This window comes from Dermacentor albipictus, chromosome 1 (assembly GCF_038994185.2).
Source record: "Dermacentor albipictus isolate Rhodes 1998 colony chromosome 1, USDA_Dalb.pri_finalv2, whole genome shotgun sequence".
Taxonomy (NCBI): Eukaryota; Metazoa; Arthropoda; class Arachnida; order Ixodida; family Ixodidae; genus Dermacentor; species Dermacentor albipictus.
Genome location: NC_091821.1, coordinates 445,007,960 through 445,031,358, shown reverse-complemented (window position 1 = coordinate 445,031,358; position 23,399 = coordinate 445,007,960). Strand labels below are relative to the sequence as shown.

The following is a 23,399-nucleotide window of genomic DNA, read 5'->3' as shown; positions in this document are numbered from 1 at the left end:
TTCAGTTACGGGAAAAAGAAAAAAAAAGAATGAGTGCAGCGATAAATGGACTAAGTAGCGGTCATATGACGACTACTGTATATGTTATAAATGTAGTCACTGCAACTATTTGCTATGCTAGAAGTATTGTTGCAATTTGTTTAATCAGCAGTGTTACCGGAATTAGGTAAGTTCATGAACGCATTAAGAAGTTTCGATTGTTTTGGGGGGATTGTTCTAGCGTTTTGCATATTCATTTTCGTGATAGTGTCGTTTATACTTCTTTAGCAAGTTATTTAGAATGTTACAGTTATTTTAATAGTGTGCCGCTAAGCGTACATTAAAAGGTTTGTTTTTAGTCTTTTTATATAGGTTTTATTTTTTCTCGTACTAGTCAATAAACGTCTGGTTACCCAATGGTTACCGGGAAACTTAAAATGTTTCTCGCATTGGATGGTAGTGGTGTTAGCGCGAACGGCCTGTAGAAAGATGGAACAAAAATGTTCAAGAGCTTGATTGGGATCGTGCAGGGAGTTAATCATGGACCAATCAGTATTTTTAATAGTGTTAACAAAACTATCTCGGTCATACTTGGAGGAAGAGTAGCAAGGCTCGGACTGAGGTATTTCAGCCTCAAATGAGATGAATATTGGGAAATGGTTTGTGACCTAACTACACATGACACCAGAGTTTGGAGTTGGCGCGATGTTAGTTGGAGCATGGTCAAGAAGCGTGTTGGTACCATGAGTAGTATACCTAGTAGGAGAGATAACTAATGAATCCAGTCCCAAACCAGCAAAACAGCCTGTATAAGCTGTTACACTTCCGTTATCGATGTCAAGTAAGTTGATGTTAATATCACCAACAATTAGGACTTGCTTACATTCAAGAGAAATTTTTTTCAGAACCATGGAGAGTTCTCCCAGAAAATCAGGGATAGATGAAGGAGGGAAGGGGTATACACAGCCAAAAATAAAACTGTTGCGATTAGGAGAATTCAGCCGTAAGTTTGTTTCAATCCATACCGATTCACAGTAAGGTACATTAGTAAAAAGATCAAGCATACGCTTATATTTGATATGACGTGAAACAAATATACCGAAACCACTGTATGAATGTGAAATACGATGAGAGTATTCTGCTTGGTATGGACAAAAACCATATGAATTACTATCCGGATTATCAATCCATGTTTCCGAAACACAAATAAATGAAAAGGAGTGACTAAATGATTCAGTGAACACTGTAATATTATCATAGTTCTTGCGCAAAGTTCGCACATTGATATGAAGAACAGAGATATTAGATGCAAGCAATGGTTATACGTCGGCTGGTAATAGCAAAGACATAATGAATCATATTCGGTGATGAGCGGCAATTAGTCCACAAGACAAGAAATTTAGCAATAATGAATTACGCCTACGCGAAGATGCGAAAATTAGCGTCCGAATTTATTCGGAAAACCCTGCTCTTAGTCGATTTACGAGCTTTAATCTGGCAGTTTTCAGTCCATAAGAACTGCCATCTGTTCTCTCATTCTTTAGTGAAAGAGCCTTGCTGAATAAGCGGTTCTTTTCAACTGGGAGGTGTTCGTTAATGTAAATGGGACTATCTGTACCACCAGAAAAGCAAATCTGGGAGCATCGCAGAAGAGCTTCATAACCCTTGCGAAGAAATTCATTCCTCTTATCACTCGAGCAAAAACGAACAATGACGTTCTTGTCCAACACCTGGCTGTCCATGCGATGAACTACGCCAATGTGTGCAGGAGAAATTGGGCACTGGATTGCATTGGCAACCTTCTTCAAAATCGCAGAGCATTCCTCTCCCTGTGGTGATGAAATGCCTTTAATTTCGGTGTCATTCAGCCTGCCATACCGTTCCATGTTTCCACGCTTGATTCTGAGAAGTTAACGCTTTGCTAGTAGATACTAGTTCATTAAATGTCTTTTTGAAATAGTTTCGCTGCCGTCCCAGGAATACAGTGAGAAGCATTGATGCTCAAAAGAGAAAAATATAAAAAAAATAGAAAGCGTGACAAGTTACATACGATGCTTTCCCTGATTGTCGAAGGAAAACATCGCATGTTCCTGATTTTCCTGTCCCGACACTCAAATTGTGTGCTGAACAAAAACAAAAGCAAGACGAGGAAACGAAAGAGGTAAATGAAACGAGCTATGGCGCACTTTTGTTTACGTGCCCTATCTTTTCGTTGTGTCCCCGTTTTATCACTCGCTTCTTTCCTTAGCGCAACCGCTCTTTTCTTCGGTGCGCAGTGACAAGGGAAACAAAAAAAGTAAGGGACAAGCGCAGCATAGCTCACCGTAAGCAGTCACAACCCGTTGTTCAGCGTGACGTCTTCTTTTCTTTCTTCTCCTTCTTTTTTTTCTCTATTCAGCACTCTTTCAGTTATCGTCGCGTACATATGGCATTATACAAGGCGGGTACGCAGCGCGTGCAATCGCAAGGCTTCGTGACGCCGTGCTTCTACCGTGCTCCGGCGCTGTCATGGTCCGCGCCGCCCCCTAAACGCACGCGACGTTCGGAAATGCCGCGATGCTCCTATAGGACGACCCCGTGCTTGAGTGAGTCGCTGGGACGGCAACGAAAAAAAAAAAGAAAGGAAAGAAACGTTTGTGGAAGAGTGCAGAAGTAGTGCGTGGGTATTGAAGGGGGCCCTGCCGTGGAGCTGCATTTTAGGCTCACCTGCACCCCCAGAACCCACCCACTCCCGCTCCTTATTTATTTATTTATTTTTTTTGTTCTTCTCGTGCAGCTGTAGGAGCAATGCTCGCCGAAAGGGCGCGGGAAAAGTGGCAGCGCTGAACCTATAGAGCGTATCTCTTCGAAACAGGGTCGCATTCGTGCGCGCTGTGTTTGACCGTGCTTTCTCCGCCAATGGCTTTTATGCAGTCGCTTTTATTGTAACATTTATTGTTTTATTATTTGCAGAGCGGGAAAGGGGATGGGGAGCGCAGTAGTGTTGCAGTGACGCCGTCCAGGGATGGACGTCCAGCGCTGCGTAACGCGCGTAAAAAACTGTTGGAAAAATTGTTGCTGCCGGCAAGACGAAGAGAAGCGAACGCAATAACAGATAATAAATAATGTGAAGGAAAAAAACTTGCCTTTTCAATGGCAGGGTTGACAAATCGAAGCGAGCGACGTGTCTTCTCTTGTTCATCGGTTACTGCTTCATGGAAACTGCTTCTGTCTCTTCTGTTATGTTACTTCTGTCAGCCACCGCTTCTACTGCTTTAGTTTTTTGACGTGCGTAAGTGCATGCCAGGGTGTGTCTACATCTTCGAATTCAGACACTACATGACGGAGCGAGTAAGATGGATCGCAGAACAAAAAGACAATAAAGGAAAACGGATAAGAAGCGAAAGAATCACTTAGGTTGCGAAATAAAGCGAGAAATAAAGAGCGAACATTAAAGATAGTGAGTGTGTAGGTATTTTAAAATATTCATTGCCTTGTCTCCATTTATGGCATTGGAGATTTAAGGCATAGAAAAAACGAAAAAGAACGGTAGTGGCCTCATATTTATCGACCCATAGTGTGACCCTGACGCTGCACATCAAACTGTAAAAGCTCATATTCCGGATGAATAAATTTCCAAGAGCCGTCGCACCACTAAGAAAGAGGGACCCGTAAACTACATGTAAGTCACGGCTGCAAGTGTCGTCCAATCTGCGGACCAAGCAGAAAGACAACACTCTAAGACAGAGACAACATGAAACGGGGCTTGGCAAACGGATACAAAGAAGTAATATAAAACAGAGGACTATACACATAAGAAAACGGTTATTCCATTTGCGGAAGTTTGGTGCGCAATGGGTATTTGTGTACTCTACGTTTCCAAGCGCTTCGTATAAGTACTGCGACAAGTCTGGCCGAGAGGTTCAAACAATACAGCGGCACTTCGACCGCTTGAGGTGACATATATATATATATATAAGCGGTCGAAGTGCCGGTATTGTTTGTGTATATATATATATATATATATATATATATATATATATATATATATATATATTTATATATATATATATATATATATATATATATATATAAGCGGTCGAAGTGCGTTGTATACCCGCTTGTCCGTCGGTCGACTGTCGCACACCCATGCTTAGAGTCTATAGCCTGAGCCATAGCGATATCCGCTTTTTCGACAGCGTCTGAATGGCCTTTTTATTTCCTTTTCTGAACGTGTAATGAGGGAGAGGATATAGCGCCTCCATAAGTTGATATCGCATACACTGCATAATAAACCAATCAGAAATATACGGGACCATTTGGCCTACAGGGAACATGTGGTTCTGCAGCGCGCATTGGCGCGTCTTTCGTAATGGATGCACGGGCTGTGCATAAAGCGAGGATTTGCTTGGCAAAATATCCGCGACGTTTTAGCCATCACCCCATAGGCCTTCGAACTTTTGTTTTTACGTCGGCAAGCGCATTTTAATCCATTGCGCGCGAACGTCCACGAGTGAATCTTTCTTTCCCCGCTTGCAAATATTATGCGCATCTTCAGTATTAGCCTCATATACAAAAAATAAGAAGGCCCTATGTTTTGCCGGTAGGGAAAAATGGACAGCAAGTAAACGAGAGTTCTAGATGAGTTAAAGAAAACCAAAAATTTCTCGATTTCTTAAGGGTTTAAAATCACAATTTATTTTTGCTGCAACGTATACTTCATAAACGATAAAGCACCTCCACTACAAATGGTGCTGTGTAGATTTTATGGTTTTCGTGCTGACACAACACAACCAACCCTAAGTATACTGCATGACAGTTTTCAAAGCTAGACCGAAAATGAGTGCAGATGCATAATCAACAACTGAATTTCCACCAGGTAGAACCGCGACGTTACATTAAACGAAAAAAGAAATCCAGCAGATTCAACAAGTTGGGAACTGTGGGGATACACACACACACACATTACCTTGGAGGCGGGGATGCGGGAAGGCAAGCTTTCTGATTCCTTTTTTTTTCTTGCCCTCGCACGGCTTGCGCCACCACTGCCGCCGACGAATGGACGGGTTCTGTGAGCGTTCCCTCTTAAACGGGGCGGTGGGGTGCCACCAAGCTCTTGTTATTATTTTCTCTAATCTCCTGATTTTCATCCGCAAGCCATGCGTGCTCACGAGACTTTCATATAAATTATTTGACATTCTCATTCGAACGCGTTGTTACTTCCTAATACGTGTTTTCTCCCACCAAAGGTCGTTGTTCTAGTGCCATGATTACACCTACATTAATTGAACGTGCCTTCATTAACTGCCAGAATGGTCGTGGGTTCGAGTGCTTCAAATAACTTTGCTTTAATAAAAACCAAAGGTCGCTGGTTCGACTTCCACCAATAGTCGTGGTTTCGACCATCTATGTTGGCACTGTGACTGTTGGTGCCATTAAATTTTGGTCCCAACAAAGGTCGAGGGTTCCACTCCGCCAAAGGTCACTGGTTTGACTGCCTTAATGAACTCGATTTTAATTAACTTCGCATTAATTAAGACCGAACCTCGTGGACTGAAGTCCCACCAACCATCATGGATTTTAGTGCCTTAGTGAACCCTATCCTAAATAACTGGGCCTTAACTTTGCCTTAATAAACACCAAAGTTCTTGGGTTCGACTCCTATACCATTGATCATGTGGTCAACAATCAATGGTGACATCTTCAATTTCGGGGGCATTGAATTTTGGAGCCACAACGCCGAACAGTCAGTTTTTGAATAACGCATGATAACGGATCTTTCCTCTCGTGCAGTATTTAAGGCTTTTCTTTTAAAGAACCCACCAAATTTCCAGCATCAAGTTGTCTGAACCACTATCAGGAATTTTGTTTTTGTACGCGTCAGTTGTTTGTTTGTGATCTCCCTGCTCTTCTGCCATCAAATCTCCTCTTACCAATCACTCTTGAAGACATGTTTACTTACTGTCCGTTATCGCTGAAGCCAAAGGCCCAAAGCAGCTCAGAGGAGCCTAAACTGACCGCTGGCCAATTATCTTCACATTACAGTAGCGCATGTTCCATCATTTCCCGAGCTTTACAGCAGCAAGCACATGCTTCTTCTTTCTTATCATACCTCGCTATATAAGTACGCGCTCTAAGGCTTCCTGATGTCGCTTCCCTTTGAGTTCGGACACGTGGAGGCGAGCCCAATCTGGTGGTGCTTCAAGGAAGTCAGTGGTACGCGTGCTCAGCTGTGAATGGTTGGTCTATTTGGCAATGGAAGAGTCAGGCCGCAGCGCCCACAGTCCCAAAACCCGGCGTGGTTTTAAAATGACGGTGGTAGGTGAACGTAGCGATAGAAAACAATGAAAAGGTAAGCCTGCGAGAGCAAGTGGGCTTAACGCGCGATGTCTCTTTTTCCAGACGTTGTAGAAGGAGAACCGATCGGGATAGAAAAAGGAAGATAGGTGGCTAGTGAGAGAGGCAAAGAGAGAAGGATGCACCGGTCACCAAGTTGTCAGCCAGACGAACGCAGAAGGCAATATGCGTACGGTTCAGACAGCGAGCCACTGTGTGTCGCATATCGCAGTAGAACATAACTAACCTGAACGGGCCCGTTGGTAGATATATCTAGGCACCTATGTCAAGAGCTATAACTTTGGTCCTGTTGCAGAGAGCAATTGATGAGCTTGGCGAAAAAGAAATACGAAAAGAAAATTAATTAATGTTCCACCTCTACAGAAGAAACGAAGTTCGACCTATTGTGGCCTGTCACCTTCTTCAATAAAGCGCTCTGTAATATTATCTCGTCATTCTCTTTCTCTCCTTCCCTCTGCCTTGTGTAGGGTAGCGAACTAGAAGAATTTCTGGTCGAGCTTCCTCTCTTTATATTCTTTTGTTTCTTTAATGCACTGTGATTGTATGTCTACGCCCCTTTCTTTATCTCTACTTTGCTATCCCTTTACCTCCCCCTTTCTCCCCAGCGTAGGGTAGCAAACCGGATCTACCCATCTGGCTAACCTCCTTGCATTTCCTCTCTCTCTCGCTCGCTCACTCGGTCTGTCTCTCTCTCTCTCTCAATGTCACTTGTGGCTGGTATGAAAAAAAGGATCCGGTACACACATTACCGCAGTCTAGAAAGTTTTCTCCTGCCAATATTTGCATGCGACCCAGAATTTCTGGTTAATTTTATGTGCAGAACTGAACTCCAGTGCTACTGCCAACAACGCTCCATGTGATCGCGCCTTCTAATCAGTAATGCCATCCCACAGTTCTGCATATTTAGCACTGTTCCGAAGAAATGTACCCGTGCTTGATGAACTATCAGGGTATTGTAAACTTTCGGGCGTGCAAATATCCAATTCAGTGGAGTTTCATTTTCGAACAGATCCTGCTGAACACACATCCCGCTTCTCTACGACCTATTTTCGGACGCGTCGCCCGGTGCATTGGGGTTTGTTTTGGACATATGTATCGCCTTAGCATCAGAAATTAACCTGGTCACTCTGGACTACAAGGTGAGCCACATGCATTCACAAATTCGAATTTCTCTCCTAGGTGAAAGACAATGCCATGAGATTGTGTCCCAAAAATTGCATACCCAGATTTAAAAACAAGACATAAAATACGGGTCGCGAAGATGTAGGAATTTTACCTTCATCTGTACGAAACGCAAGGCATGCACCCAACCAAGAGTGCTATGCAGCATGATTCGAACGCATTTGCGGTGTCCGTTTCAGCGCACGCTCGCACTGTTACATCGGCGGTCTCGTGGCTTGCCGTAGCTTGCTATATATATATATATTTATTTATATATTGTTCCTTAAGGCTGTTCCCCCGTAAAAGGGGAGTGCCGGTCCTGAGAGCAACACGTTAACCTCTACGCGCTTCTTCGTCCGAGCAATCTTGTCTTTGTATACGTACTCCCTCATTCTCGGCGACCCTCGGCTATTAGATCGCCACTGAAATTCGAGCGCTTTTAATTAACGCAGAGCAGTGAAACCATTCGTTGTGGCGGACGCACGGCTTCCCAAATATGTAAAGCACGCGCTTTCGCGTGTGCTCGAGCTTCACGGAGGGACCCCTTGCATCGCGATGACCACCCGGGAATTTGACGCGACTCTTAATTACTCGACGTCGCCTGGCGATCCGGTGGCACGTTGTGGTCTTTGTTCTGTGCATGGTTTGACTGGAATCTGTAACCATGTGGAGAAGCAGCGGCGAAGGTTCATTATTGCTTCTCGAACACCAGCTGCCGACACTACAAATTGAATCGTCTTGCCTGAAATAATCACTTGAGAAAGAAGATTGTCATTATAGTTTCAGGGCTTAGTGGGACATATGCGAATGGAATTTGGAAGATAGAAGCATGGGCTATGAAGGAAGGCAGGTTGGTTCTCCCTCTCTCACTGTGAGCAGTGTTGCAAGTTGCGGGCCATGTTACAATTTTCGTGGGAAGGGTGTGCTTCGGTCATCAAAAATGCGATGCGCATTGTCCACGTTATTATTGTTTCCATTTTGAGCCATTGTAACAGCTAATATCTAGCTTATATTACCTTACAGGAAGGCCAACATTCCACGCGCCAACATTCCACACATGATGTGTTTCTTGTTAAACTTTGCCGCACATTTGCGAATGACACAAAAAAGCGGAAACGTTGCTGGTTTCTCTAATTTATTATTACCTTAACACAAAGCCGTGCCAATTGCCTGGCTTACATTGTAATAAAAGTCCCAACACAGTCCTCCTTTTTTTATCTTCTGCCATGTACCTTCACTATGAGCGGTGAAATACCGTGAATATTCTATGCAATATCCTCTAGCCGTATTCTTCTGGATATTCATATAAAACTTGATAATCACAAATCATTCTATTACCATTATATTTTTAAGCTATTTTTGGTGGAGAAATACGTGTATCAAGTTCAGGTACGAAACATGCCACTGATTATTCACTTTCTCACAATGGACATTTAAGAGACCATGGAGCTTCTGACACTATGCTTACTATGGTATCATCGAACATGTCTGGATCTAGCTACCGCGCGAGTTGCTATTTTTTCGCCCGAGTGGTCAATCATAATTGGATTTCCGGTTGTCTCATCGCGCATCGTGGCGAGAACGCGTGGCCAGATGGGCCACGTTCAAAATTGGCCAGATGGGCCAATTCCGAAACAAGAAGTTCCGGTCACGTACGGGATACTTTCACTGGATGCGCATCAACGGACCGACCGAAATAGCTGAGACGCGAAAAATCTGCCGCCTAAGAATTGTTTCAGCGTCAGAGTTACATCTTTATGTGTGGCCAACATCTCTAAACTTATTGAGCGCATGAGCCTATACATACGTAGATGCGACCGCTACCCTATTTTACAAAAACTTTACTTTTATTAGCGATAAGTAAGCAACACGCTTGAAATTTACGCAAGTGTGGGATTACCACGGCCTACGGCCTGCGCCTGGGTGGATTACCACGACCTACCACGGCCTGCGCCTTGCGGGGGCGTGATGGGAGGGTCACAAAGAGCGCGCTCGAGTTACGAATGTTTCGCTCAGGCAAACGACTTTTGTTGAGTGAAATTATTTTCACACTTCCACTCAAACACGTGATATAAAAATAACTTTCGTTTGTGTCGTCAGTCTTTTTATAGGGGATAGAAAGCAGACATTCTTGCACATACAAACATGCCTTCATAAGATGAGTTCGCTATCCCAAATCCTTCCCATGTATCATTTCATGAAATGGGCCTTCGAGCCGTCCCTTAATAAAAGCATTTTTGTCAAGCCATCCTTATTACAACAGGTTGCTGACCATCGTGTCAAAAGAAAACGACGTTTCGTGACAAAACTTGATGTGTACAGATTCCTTGTTCACTATCATCAGGTCACTATAAGATTTACTCATGTATACCTGAGCCCTCGTCCCAGCTTTCCAGAATGCACGTGCAGATTGCTTGCCATCCTATTGGGCGTGTCGGAGGCGGTTTGGATAACTAGCGATTCCAGACGTAGTCACGCTGATAAGTTCCTTCTATTTGGGCTGGGGCGCTATAACGTAAAACTATTCCAAACTTTTCTATTTCAATTCTGCTCTCAGCCCTCGACGATTGGTCAAAAACTTTTTTCGACCACGCCCACTTCACCTGTCTGTCACGCGTCGTCACGAAAACCGCGATACCTCCCCATCTGATATAATGTGTACGCACTGATTATGCGTGATTTGACAGAAAAAAGAAAAACGGTTATTTCTGATTCGACCCCTTTTTGCCATTAGCCCTCGGCTATTGGTAAAATGTTTTCGGGCTGCACCCACTTCCCCTGCATGTCACGCTACGTCACAAAACCGCACAAACTCACCGCGTCAAAGTGACGTGTACGCAATAAAGATGCGTTATTATGCCCAACAAAACTGAATTTTCCTTGGAATAGCCGCAGGCTGCCCCGTTCCGAAAGTAATAAAATACGGCTGCCGCCGATCGCTGAGACGCTGGCTAAGCGCACCTGCCGGAGAGCATGGGTGTATTTCCGTATAATAAAACTTCTTGCGTGGCCGTGTAACGTTTTCGAGCCCTTTTGGCACGTTTACCACCTCATTCTGCCAACTCTTTTTTGCTGAAGGTCAGTTTTAGCGTCATTCTTAAGGTTCCGTTGCACGCCGCCATGATTTTCGACCAGCCACCACAAGCTAAGTAAGGGAAAGCCGACCAATCGCAGACACCCGCACCACCCTCTTCATCCGGTTATCGATTTTCAGTGCACTGGCGCTGCCCCAGTGAATCCCTCTCCACTTGAGCGTTCTCCTCGCCTCTTGTCAGCCAATTAGATACGACAAGCAGCTCAGTGTAGGCAATGTGATTCGTTTTTCAAGCAAACAAAAGTGACCTCCTATGAACGAGGAGAGCGTTTGATTGGTCTGGTCTGGATTGCCCGCCCGGTGCTTGCGTCGGTGGTTACGCAAACTTGACGTCAGGAGATTGGAATAGAAACATATTGGAATAGCTTTACGTTATAGGGCCTCAGTATACACGCTGTTTGCCGCAACCCGTTTTAGTGATCACGCGTTTACCTCACTAGAAGATGTTCTGTTGTACTCGCGGTGATATCAGCTTAGAAGGAAATTGGTTCGAGCTTTAAAGCAGCCCGTGAAGCGCTGTAACTATTCTCATTCTCACCCAAAACGCAGGTAATTGTTTTTCCACGCACTCAGCCCATCAAGCACATTAAATTCTAGGATTTCCATTGGGGGATAAGCCAAATAAATCGCCGCTGCCGCTGGTGAGAACATACATTTTAAAGGCTGACACTATCTTGACATTTGGATGTGAAAGGTCTTTCAATTTGGCCTGTCCCTTCAAAGTCCCTCACATCTCTCTTTCTCGCTTTCAGACTTGAAACTATCGGACCAGTCTTCGCAGTTCCCAAGCTATCAAGTCAAAGTGCGTCTTCATGCTAGCGCGCATCCTCACCAGTCGCCTTCGCGACAGGCCCCTAAGCACGAGAAAGGACGGTGTGCCAATCTGCCAGGCTTCTCTCTCTAGAAAGCTGTCTCGACCCTGACACGGCTCAGAAACGCCTAAACACCCACCTTTTCAATGCATTTCAACACACCAATATGCTTGTGAATTTTTCATGTAGATGTGCATTGGTCATGAAAACACCGTCGCCATTAGGTAGGCTGTGCGATCTATGGTGTCGGCGACTGAGTGCATGGTCATACAATCAGTTGGCGTTATTTACGTAATGATAGTGAACAGTGCTAGTTGACGTTGACGACAGTGCACTGTATTAGACGGTTAAAGGAAGAGGCGAGGTAAAGAAGGACGACAGGACACGCGCACCGAATGGAACTCAGGGATCATGTCAGCATGCGTATATATATATATATATATATATATATCACGTGGCGAACTGCTAGAATCCACTTGCATGCATAACTGCAGCGGCACGGCTGAGGTAGAAGTTAGCCGATCATTGTATTTCTGAGCCATCAGTGATTTCTTACGGTTACGCCAAATGACTTGGGCGCATGACAATTTCAGGTAACAGCCATGGTTGCTATGTGGCTTCGGCGTTACACTACTAAGCAGGATATCACGGGGTCAAATGGCCGCCGTGGCGGCCACATTTACATGGAGGCGAAATGCAAAAACACCCGTGTACCGTGCATTGGGTGCATGTAAACAAACCCAGGTGGCAGAAATTTATTCGCCGTCTCTCCACTATGGTGTGCATCATAAATAGATTGTGTTTTTCCCGTAGAACCGCATAATTTATTCATCTTTTTTTAATTTTTACACTTTATGGTATATTACCACTCTTCACAATGCAACAGCTGATTGGAGCCCGCGAATGATTTCAAACTCTCGCTTTGGTCGAGGCCCTTCACCCTATACCCACCCCTTCACCCTATACTGAGGGTAAAGCTGAGGATGATAAGTGGCCTGAAGATGGCGACACCAAGGCTACGATGGTGCAATGGCTATGGCAAATGATCGCATGGATGGCAGGGAAAATGTGGTTTCAAGGTTGTAACTTCGGCGGCATAAATGCTCCCAGGGGTTTTCGTAGTAAATGGTGTGGTATGGTAAAACTTAATTGAAGTCCTGCAGATGGTGAGTTTTCACGAAGCGGGCCGCTGCCTCGTGGGAACCGCGGGGCCGAGTCCCTCGGCCGCAGTAAATGCTCGCAATAATTCTGTAGCAGCTTCTGCTGTAGTACACACACACAGCGAGCAGAATGGCTCCCTGTAGCAAATGTGAGGGTAAATAACTGCCGTGCCGTCAACTACACCTGTTATTCTTTTCGCTATTATTCAGTGCGCCTCTTTCAAAGAGTGGCTCGCAGGAGCGTCTAAGCTTAGATTCTCGCATTTTTACGAAAACAATTCTCATAAACGACGCTAAGCTGGCCAGAACGTATTGCTCGCAAGTTAGCGAGAGAGAGAGAGAGAGCAAATGATAAAGCAAAGGTAGGGAGGTTAACCAGGACTGAGCCCGGTTGGCTACCCTACACTGGGGAAAGGGAAAAGGGGACGGAAAGATTAAAAGAAGAAGAGAAAGTCCACTGGGGCATTTCTTTATTTGTGCTAGCCTCAACAAAGCAAGAAAATGGCTCACAACGCTGTATATTCAGGCTTGAGACACTATCTGCCGTCTACAAGTTTCACTTGCCGTTCACCTCTGCTCGCAGAAGAAAGATCGTGATGTAGTTCGCTCTGTGCTAGGAAAATTTGCCGCAAGCGTAGTCGCAAAAGCGTAGACTTGACCAGATAATACACATAATGCATAGTTTTGTAAAGCTTTCGAGCCTCATCACCTTAGGTCTTGGTGGTCCTAAGCAGTACCGTTGGCTTGCACAGTATTCCTTGTGCCTTCCCCGTAATGAAGTAACAAACAAAACCAAAAAGAGAAAGAGAGAGAGCGAGAGAAAGACGGCGACGATCGAACAGGAAAGCAGCAGAAGCATAAATTATGCCATTCACGCATTTGTTTCCAAGGCGAACTTCCCCAGCGCGTTCCCTTGGCTCCGGAGACATGTTTACGAGGGGATGTAACCCACGTGTACAGTGTGTATGTGCTAACGACGAGTCTGCGATCGCAGTTGTCGGCGAAGTCGGGCTAGTGCAGGGAACCAGGAGTGAAAAAGAATCACATATACAGGACTAGGAAAGGGAGGGGGGGGGACGAGCGTGTTCTTGGCGCGTGATGCTTCCTGGGGTGCAGTAAAAGAAATCTATTCCAACGCCCGCTCGGCCTGTACGTCGGCTGCTTCTCCGGCCGACTGGCTACCGGCAAATTGCCCCGACGAGAGATAACTCGGTCGCAAACGCACGCCATCCTCATCGGAGAACTGCAAGAAAAACAAGAGGCTGGGAAAGGGAAAGGAAAGCTGTACATATATACATACTGCGCTGCCAAGTCGACGACGGGGAACGACTTTGAAGCCAATGCAGCAGTTCTGGTTGTTTATGGGCCAGCGTAAAATTCCGCGCGCGTGTACCATTCGCGCGCAATGCGTCGGGCAGCGCGCCAAGCGCGTCAAGGCGCGGGCTCACGAACACACGACGGCGCGAGAAACAGGCAACTCCTCGTCCCTCTCTTTCTTCCTCTCCCCCCCCCCCCCCTTCTTTGTTTCCGAAGAAGGCCTGCGCCGAACATCTCCCGTCCTGTCTCCCTCCCATTGCTAGACGTCTTCTACTACTAACCGTCGCCTCGCCTGTGGAGCGGGGCGTCGTCGTAAAGTGTTTATGTCCCTGCGTCTTGTCATTGTGTGCCCCCTTCACGTATAGTTTTCCCTCGCGCTTCGTCAGCGCTCTTACAACCACCCTTCTCGTTTCTTCGGCCTTTCTTTGCAAGTTGTGATCGTTTTTTTTTTTCAGTTATTATTATTATTACGGTTATTCGCGTGCGCCAAGGAATCGCAGGCTTCACGTTCGGTAACTGCGCGAGCCACTAGACATGCAGCGCAGTGAAAAGTGCAACCACCGAACGGAGGTGGCTTGGCGGGCCATCAACGACGCACACTCGCGCCGGGGTGACGTCACTATAAAGCAGGCTCATCGAAGATTCTGCGCTCGCCTGGAGAGTGTATGTACAGTACACACGGATGCCTCTCGGGCGCATTCGGTACTTAAAGGGGGGACCGGCGCGGCAGATCCCGCCGTTGTTTATGCGCGAAGATTTCGCTGTAAATCACGGCCGTACGCTGCGCGCATTACCCGCGAAATATGCTACCGCATGAATTTGAATTTTAGTCTCTGCTAACAACGCTCCTTCTTTCTTTCTCGTTTCATTTTCTCTCATGTCGTGCCTGCGACAGGAATTGCGCAACTTATAGGTTGACAGGTGCATAAAACGTAAATTTATATAGCCTAACAAAGAAGAATTGCATGAAATAACGCAGCACTTTCTTGCAGGTTCTCTAATTATCTTTTTCAATTTTTTGCTTTAGGGTTACACGATTACATTTAGAGTTGCTTTAAGATTACATGTCATGCCGATGAAATGTCATGAAATTAGGAAACTTTACGAAAAAAGACACAAATTGACGGCTTAAGAAAAGAAAAGAGGCCTGAAGAAACAGAAGAACGAGAATATGAAAACGTCGAATGACGCATGGAAGGTGTTTAGCACCAATCAAACGATAAGTCGTTCAAGTACACTAATGATTATTACTATATATGATGCGTGCACACATTTCTTGCTCACCTTCAAAGATTTATTAGATAATTTCTCCTAGACTTGCGTCAGATGACCTTGTGTTCGAATTTGGTCTATGTGATTTGTATCCTGAAGGGTGTTGGCGAATTTATGTCACCTGACTCTGACATTTCTCTTCTTGGTGCCATTTGTTTGCTCGGTCTCGGTTTGTTGTTTCATATTAGAGCCTAGATTTGTTCGCTCCGAAAAGGAGAAGCTGGAACAACCTAAAGCCGCCAACATCTTCGAAATATACCATGTAGTAAAAAAGTAAAAAAAAAGAGACGCGTTCATGAATCATGCGGAGCTGCTGCAGAAAGGAGTACGCCAGCAGTATGCTGTTGTTCAGATTCATCTTGGTTATTCATAACGCTTGTTTTAAATGCTCACTGTGCCAGAATGTAACGTTAATTTTCAGCTCGATTGAAAAGCTATACTGCAGCAAGCTGACGTTAGGATAAACGTAGGCGGCGATGCCCTTTTGTCGCCGTATAAGATTTGTCACATCGTCATTACCATAGAGGATTCTCGCGTGCATACTTTATAAGTGAACTGGGGGCGCTTAATTATTGAGAAAGCGACCAACTACCTCATCCGCTAGCTGCCCACCTGAAGCTTGTGATCCTCACTGTCAATATGCTATAAATCTTGCTCGCGCACTTCTCGTCACGCACGAAGTTTGCACGCAATTTGAAGGCTGCGATCCCGTTTTCACGTGGTTAGACGCATATTTAAAGAGACCTGCCAGCTCTTGCCATACTAACCGAAGTGTCGTACTCGGGTTTCGTAGAAGCTAATATGGACTGATGGAATTCGAAACGGTGTGCGATGAATATAAAACCTTGCGAAGAAATTACGCAATGGTACCTGATACTCCTCTAAGGGTTTTACACGATTGAATGGATGTTTAGCGGCTGGAATTCAGTCATACCTCGCCACCTGTTATCTATCACCGTGCGGCCCTTAATAGAAGAAACAAAGATAACAAATAAAGATTTTGTGGGCGCTGGGCTGCACCCGCCAAAATTACGAGAACCCACCATGGCCTTAAGATCTCGAGGTTTAGTTTATAGAATGTTTGTTTTTTCGCAATGGTAAGAAAGGTTCGTCTTAATGAAAATCACAAAGACATCTGCACATAAACGAGGCATGCCTTGGTTGGTAATACCTTTATTGAATTGTCCAGCAGGTTTAGAACTGCTGGTTACACAAACATTACAAGACAGCTTTCAAATTTGTTTTGCCATAATATGCGTTGTCGGTTAAGCATTCATTATCGAATAAAGCCACGGAACGTGCGATCGCCATTAGATACGTCTGGTGTCTATCCCGGTTACGTTCTGTTACATTGTAAGGCATGCAGGCATATCAGGTATGCACATATTCTGTCGACCATGGATCAAATATTGCTCACTCCTGCTGAAGCATATCGAAGCAGCATTCTGCACAATTTCCTCGTTTTCCCTATAAGCTACTTTTATTATTTCCTTACGATTTACTATTTTGCTTTTCTTTTTTCTCACCATGCTCTTGCTTGAAAAGCACAGAGCTTCTTGGTTTTCATCCTCGGGGCAATGAAACATGACTGAATTGAGTATTCTGAATATTGTCGATACTATGTAAACTACACTGGAAGCCCTTTCGCATTTTCATTTTTCCACCTTGACGCGTTTTCTACAGTGATTGTCAGTAGACATATAATAGTTTAACGAACAGTGCGGCTGATTTTTCTTGCATAATCTTTGCTATCCCACGAACATAGAAGAGTTTGATTGTGAGCTAGTTGGTACGGGTCATTCATTTTGAACGGCGTCAATGAACACCCGGGCAAAGAAGAGCACAGGAGCAGTGCTGACTACCAACAACATCTTTATTGAAGTCTGCACAGATATATACCATTCGCAACGGGCTAAAAGAGAGAAAGGAAGAAAGGGAAGGTGAGTCATCGTCAGTCAACTCCTGCTTCGCATTCGTCAATCGTAAAACTAAATAAATATAAAATACACGATATGTACACAATCGAAACTGATTAACTTTAGCGACTTACGTACCTTATCGCAAAGAGCTTTTTAAGGGGCGCTTACGCGAGTTGCTCCTAACTCATAAATTGTAAAGGCCTCAAGGATTTCCATGGTCATGTGATCGCCGTATCTTCTCAGCGCATACGTGTCTGATTTGTCTGATTTTTCATGTCTATAGCCCTGCGCTTCGAGTTGTCCATTAATTCGCGTTCAGTCTGTGATTTCATAGCCTCCTGGTATAGTTCTGATGGCAGAGCTGCCATCCCGGTGAAAGCGTTGGTCCAGGCCTGGTTTGATTCCCAGGCCATGACCAATTTTTCCACAACAGCGAAGCTTCCTCTATCAAAAAACCCCAAAGCTTTCCTTCGTAGTTTCGTGGTACTTCAAGGTGGATGACACCATTACCCTTTCGCAAGTTTCCTCCATCTCACAAATTTTCGCTCAGCTGATTTGCCCCAGAAGGTCGTCTATTGCTGCCAAATTGCTTTCCAATGTATTGGGAGTTTTTCAAGTCATGGACACTTTTCGTCGAGTTCTGAAATTTCAGAAGTTGAATAATTAGTTCAGACTAATTTTCTAACTAGACAAAATTTCGAAGTCATTTGAGTTACCTTGATTCTGTCCAGATACTTGGCATTTGCATATAAACTCTGTCTGAATTTTGCTGGGACAAACTTCATATACGACTCTAATGCTACTGCGATAACTTAGAGGTTCCTAAACATCTGCGATGAAGACATATATTTTGTCGTGTCAACGTTATTCTGTGCAGACTTCCGGTCTTGTGCATCTGGTGTTGTAGTGCGAATGTCACCTGACCAGATCCCACAAATATATTGCCGTTACACGCCGTATGCATCGAACAGAAATATATAATGCAAAAACATGGCGTCATAATGTAAAAAGGCATCGATGTCTATAGTTAGTCGTACATCCAAGTAGTTTTGCGATTTAAGAGAAGTTGTCTCCTTAGGGAATAAATACGTTCTTCTTTCATATCTCATTTTAGGGCATGGCGTTAGGGTACTTTTAAATGGATCCGCTTGTCTGCTTCTGCTTGCCGTATAAGGAAACGTTTCGAAACCGGCGCGCCGGATCCAGACTTTCGTGCCAGACGATTAACAAATCAAGTTATAAGTAATCTTCTTTTTAAGCAAATGGCAAGTCCGCAACATACACGCTTCGTGGGCTTGCATAAAAGAAGCTACGCGACTTGCCGTGCAAAGTACGTAGAAGCACTTCCCACTCCCCGAATAAAAACGGAAGACGAAAGAATGCCCTGGCGGTACAGGCTATGCTTAAAAGGCGCTCGCCGTTGCGACAAACAGATGCCTTAATGGCTGTGCCCTGCTGCCGTACGTGTTAAACCCGCTCGCTCCACAGGCGCATCAGTTGCCGCCCGAACGTCACGATGCTCGCGAGCGGTCGCGTCAGCCGACCTCAGCCAGACGCTACTGAACGATAAAAACGGCGAACAAGCAACCGGGCAGGGAAAACAAAAAAAATGCGCAGCATTAAGCAAACAAGGGAGCGATGAAAGGGAAAACATCGGCGCGGGGCGGCCCGAGCAATTTGCCGAGGTCTCGCGCTGCGGCGCCAATCCGCCATGACGAGGTCGCTCGCCCCGTCTCCCGGGTCGCGCCGGTGGACGAGAGTGCGGCGACGTTGTGTAGCGCGCATAATGGCAACGACCAAACTGCTCCAACGTAACGGCACCGCGGTCCTCGCGTTATGTGTTGGCTGTTAGCGCGCCCTAAAATTGCCCCGCGCTTTCTGACCGCGCAGTAATGAGGATCGGTATGGCCGGGCAAGTTGTCCGCTTTGCCTCAATCGTTCCCTCAGCCCCTATGGCGGAGCCATTGCGCGTCGGCGTACGGGCGAGAGTGCGCCCGCCTGTGCGCGCATGTGTGTACGCGCGAGTGTTGCGTTTATAAACGAGACCCTTCGTGTGCGAATGCACTTTCTCCCTTTCGCGTGCTTGCGTGTGGGCGTGCGTGTGAGTGAGTGTGGATGTTCGGGTGTAGGTTCCGTAAGCGTACGCGCCGTTCGCGTTAGTGTGCGAGTGAACGCGAGGTTTCGTACGCGTCATCGTTAAGTACGCTATGCTTCTCGGCCCGTGCCGATCGTTTCTCGAAAACGGCGGTGCCGACATTAGCAGATTCCACAAGGCGAACGGTGCCGCCGAATCGAAACGAAGGAATGTGTGCCCGTAGCCTGCCACACAATTGCTCGGTGTTATTGTCAGGTTCCGTGAACGCGTCGCACAGCAGAGAGCACCGGGATTCCGGCTGCAGTAAGCCTGATATTTGCCAGTAATGCAGAAGTATGCTTCGGCTAGCCGCAATGACTGTCCTTTGTTGCATGTACACGGTGTTATTCTATGAAAAGGTACGTGCGAGCGCGTGGCCTCTGCTCTACGGAGACTGGTTACAGCGCCAGCAAGTGATAGTAAGGCAAAGCACGTCCGCTTGCAGCGTCATCTATTGACAGCCAGACTAACCAGGCGTGGCCAATAGGGAAGCGCCTACTAGAATTAGCTCGAATAACACCCCCCCCCCACCCAATTTTACTGTTGCGCAGCAAGCGGGGCAGGCAGCACAACGTCTGCTGCTAGCAAACCGTGTCGTATACGCATGCGCATTGGAAGCATGGAAGTGTCAGCATAGGCCCGGTAGTTATTAGGTACTTCCGGCGTATCTTAATGCATAAACATTCTAGGGCTACCTCCCTTGGAACTTTTTCCGTTCGTACGTCTGTCTGTAACGTGGGACACGATGCACTGCATGCATAGGTATATGTGAGATCCTATCGACATATATCTATGAGAATGCCTTATGGCTACGTGTGACTACTGAGCTTTATGACTATGACTATATATATATTGAGTACTGAAGAGGTATAAGTATAATTGAGGTGAATAAAGACAAATAAGTTTACTTACTATGAGATTATTTAAGCGTGACGACGAATAATGGAGGATGATCAAGAATTGTGAGTCTAACTAAATTTAGGTCAAGTTATTAGACTTATGAAGAGTTACTCATGTTAAATGAATGGAGCCTAGTGAAGAATAGTGAGCCCTTTAGGGACAAGACACGTAAATACCCAGAAAGAACGGTTACTTTAAATCTAAATGTGCAAACAAATCAAGAAGAAACGTAACTGACAAAAAGAAAAAAAAACAATGTTTTGTGGAAATATGTTTCCGCAATAGGGGGAAAGCACCAGGCAGTAAACTGGAAGTGGGCTTCGCCCCAAGGCTCCTAAGTCTTCATTTGGAATATGTATAGGCAGCTCTCGTCCTATGTGAACCATAGTGTGTATTCCATTTGATTTACGTCACGTGTGTAACACCACTGCAGCCGGAGATCTGACATCGGTCTGCTTCCCGTGACCGTGCTTTGAAAAGAACGCCAGTCGCCCGCTAAACTTCGTCCCTCGTTTCTGCTTCAAACCAACAAATGACGCTTGCTGCTTGTCATCCCGTGTTGGCTGAAGACGTATAGCCGAAAACTTCATACTGAATACTTAAACCCGGCCAGAACTTTTTTCTGCTGTGTTGCTTTTAAGCAACACTAGTCAATGAATGATTAAGGGAATTCTGAATTTGATAATTAGTTATCTACTTATACAAGCGTATCCGCCATGCATTTATTAGGACAGAATAATTAATCGATTAATTAAGAAACTGTCGTCATTATAAGAATAACTAAGTCTGCATAATTAATTAACGAAATAATTACGTTTAATTACCTAGGCTAAAGATTGACCTGAGTACACTTACCTCTCCTAAACCGCCCTGAATCAGGTGAGGTTGATTTAAGCTGTGCGGTGAAGTGGGGCGCCAGAGCAGCATAGCGCAAAAAAGTATGCAGAAAATCTACTGGACTTGTCTAAGTACGCATAAGCCTACCCCTAAATTTCAAGTTGGCCTATGCCAAATTTAGGTTGGCCCACCCTTAAGTTTAAGGGTCCCGCGCCTACCATAGGCGTCCCGATGAATTTTCTATGGGCCCTATGTATTTATATGGGTATTCTTTCTAATCGCTTTTTTTTCAGTGGTTCATTATCGCACATAAAGCTACCAGCCGTCTACATTTACACTGTTATAATGATTAAATGTTATATTTGACACATTAGGTTTTCTTTTTTTTTTGGCAGATAGAACGCATTACACTTTACGCGTAGCGGGCTCATTTTGCCGGGGTAATCACCAAGGAATGCTTGCGCTTGAAAATACTCTGGATGTGCCTCTTAACTAGCGGGCGCTTCCACGTTACCAGTGCACTGGCGTACCGAGCGCGATTTGCTAGGAGCAAAGGCTGCACGGCAGGCCACCGCCCCTATAGTGCGTCCGTCTGAATTACAACGGAGTCCAGCAGTCGCGCGCCTATCAGCCATATCTGGTTATTCTGGCCACCAACAGATGATGCCACAAGCGGACGAGCTTTTAGAGTGCTTCTCCTTACTGCCTTTTGCTAGTGCTCTAAGCAGCATCCACGGAGTACGGACCACGAGTTCGATTGTTCCCTTTCGTAAAGGACCAGCCTGTACATTGCTCAGGACAGAACTGTGACTGTTCGATCGGGCAACTTTATACTTATAGGTTTATACACTGTCTATTACGTAAAATCAGCCAAATTGACTGCTCTAGCAAGCGTCCAAACCGAATGGACTAGCGCCGGATCTAACTTTAAACCTTGTAAATTTGGAGCTCTTAAAGCACAGGAGGCATAAACCCGGGATTTTTCGCAATGGTGCCGCATTTTTTCTTGAACATGAAGGAAAATATTGTTATCATGATTAGGTATAAAATGAAGTAGTATCCCCGCCCCCTATCCATTGTAATAAATAAAAAATAGAAACAAAGCAAAACATATATTATTGAAAAAGTGTGCGTATTTCCGTAACTGACGGCCTTACTTATACTAAAACATGAAGAATGGATATGTATTACGGACCATTTTCATCCAATGAATTAAAGAATGCTGAATTATGAGCATATATGCGATGCGACCTGATGCATGGCATGACATGCTTTTGAAGGGCTACAGGTGAGCGACTATGGTAACGATGGAAGCAAGTGCATTCCGATAACTAGGGGCCTGCAAAAAGAAAAGAGAAGCAACAGCGAAAGAAAGAAACAAAGAAAGATACGCTATAAGATGGTGTTTACTCAGTTTCTGGGGCAGATTAACGGCCTTGCGAACTTCGTACTATTATTATTTCTTTCATTGCGAATTTTCGAAGTTTTTTTTTAAAATGTTCGTTATATAAAATTTACATTGCTGCCTAGATCTCCTAGAATTTACCTTTCTCCCTCTCTAATGGAACAGTGCGGACAATTGTAGCCTAAGCTACTTTCGAATAATTTGGACAAGAGATGGTGTGTGCAGTTGATGACATGGTTACCGTGACGAGGAAAATCAATACGTTTATGACATAAACGAAAGATAGCTATTCTGAGGCGTGACTCAAGAGCGCTTAGTAGAACATGAGCTTTCTGAGCAGATACATTCTAGCACAATCAGGTAGCCTTTACAGGCACTTAGGGTAAATTGGGTCGTGCTGTTGTAGGACAACCGTCTCCAACGTTTACGGGGGCAACAGCGGTACAAACGCATTTCAGCTTTGACCTGGTGAGTTGATGCGTAGTTCAGAAACATTGCAGAAGAAGGCGCTGATAATTAATTGCAGTGGAAATAACGCAAATGCCACCGGAATCGTGTAGCTGAATTGAATTCCCAGACAACTTTAGGTAAGGGTAAACCTATATACGCATTTAGAGATAACTATCTAGTCGACCTGTGTTGCAAAAAATCACTTGGTGAATATGAAAGAAACACATAAAAATAATAAGGCCACACTATTCTTCCTATACATGAACCAATCGTTGCGTTATGTATACGGATAACGTCATTCTGCAGAGCATGGAAATCCGAAGCGTTCTTTATGGCTCTGTAAACAACAGAATCATCCACCGTCATGCGAACGCCGCTTTCCGCAAATAAACGCGAGCCGGCAATTAATGATTTCTAAGCGGTTCGGAAAGAATCTTCACGACCATCTCCGCTTTGTGAGGCAGCTGGCATTATTCCCGTTACAGAGAGTGGGAATATATCTACATTCCTGGATCAATCATCTCGATAATGCTGTTTTCTGCGCATAATGTGACGCGGTACGGAAAAGCACTTGCTTGACCTTTCACGTGGCAGTCGCTTTAGAGAAAGATACAGAGAGAAAG

General features: G+C 45.0%; 1 protein-coding gene across 2 annotated transcripts in view; it reads left to right on the top strand.

The window, feature by feature from the left end:
- Positions 1–23,399, top strand: part of LOC135903082 (synaptogenesis protein syg-2-like) — a 343,784-nt gene that overhangs the window by 120,119 nt on the left and 200,266 nt on the right. The window lies entirely within an intron of this gene.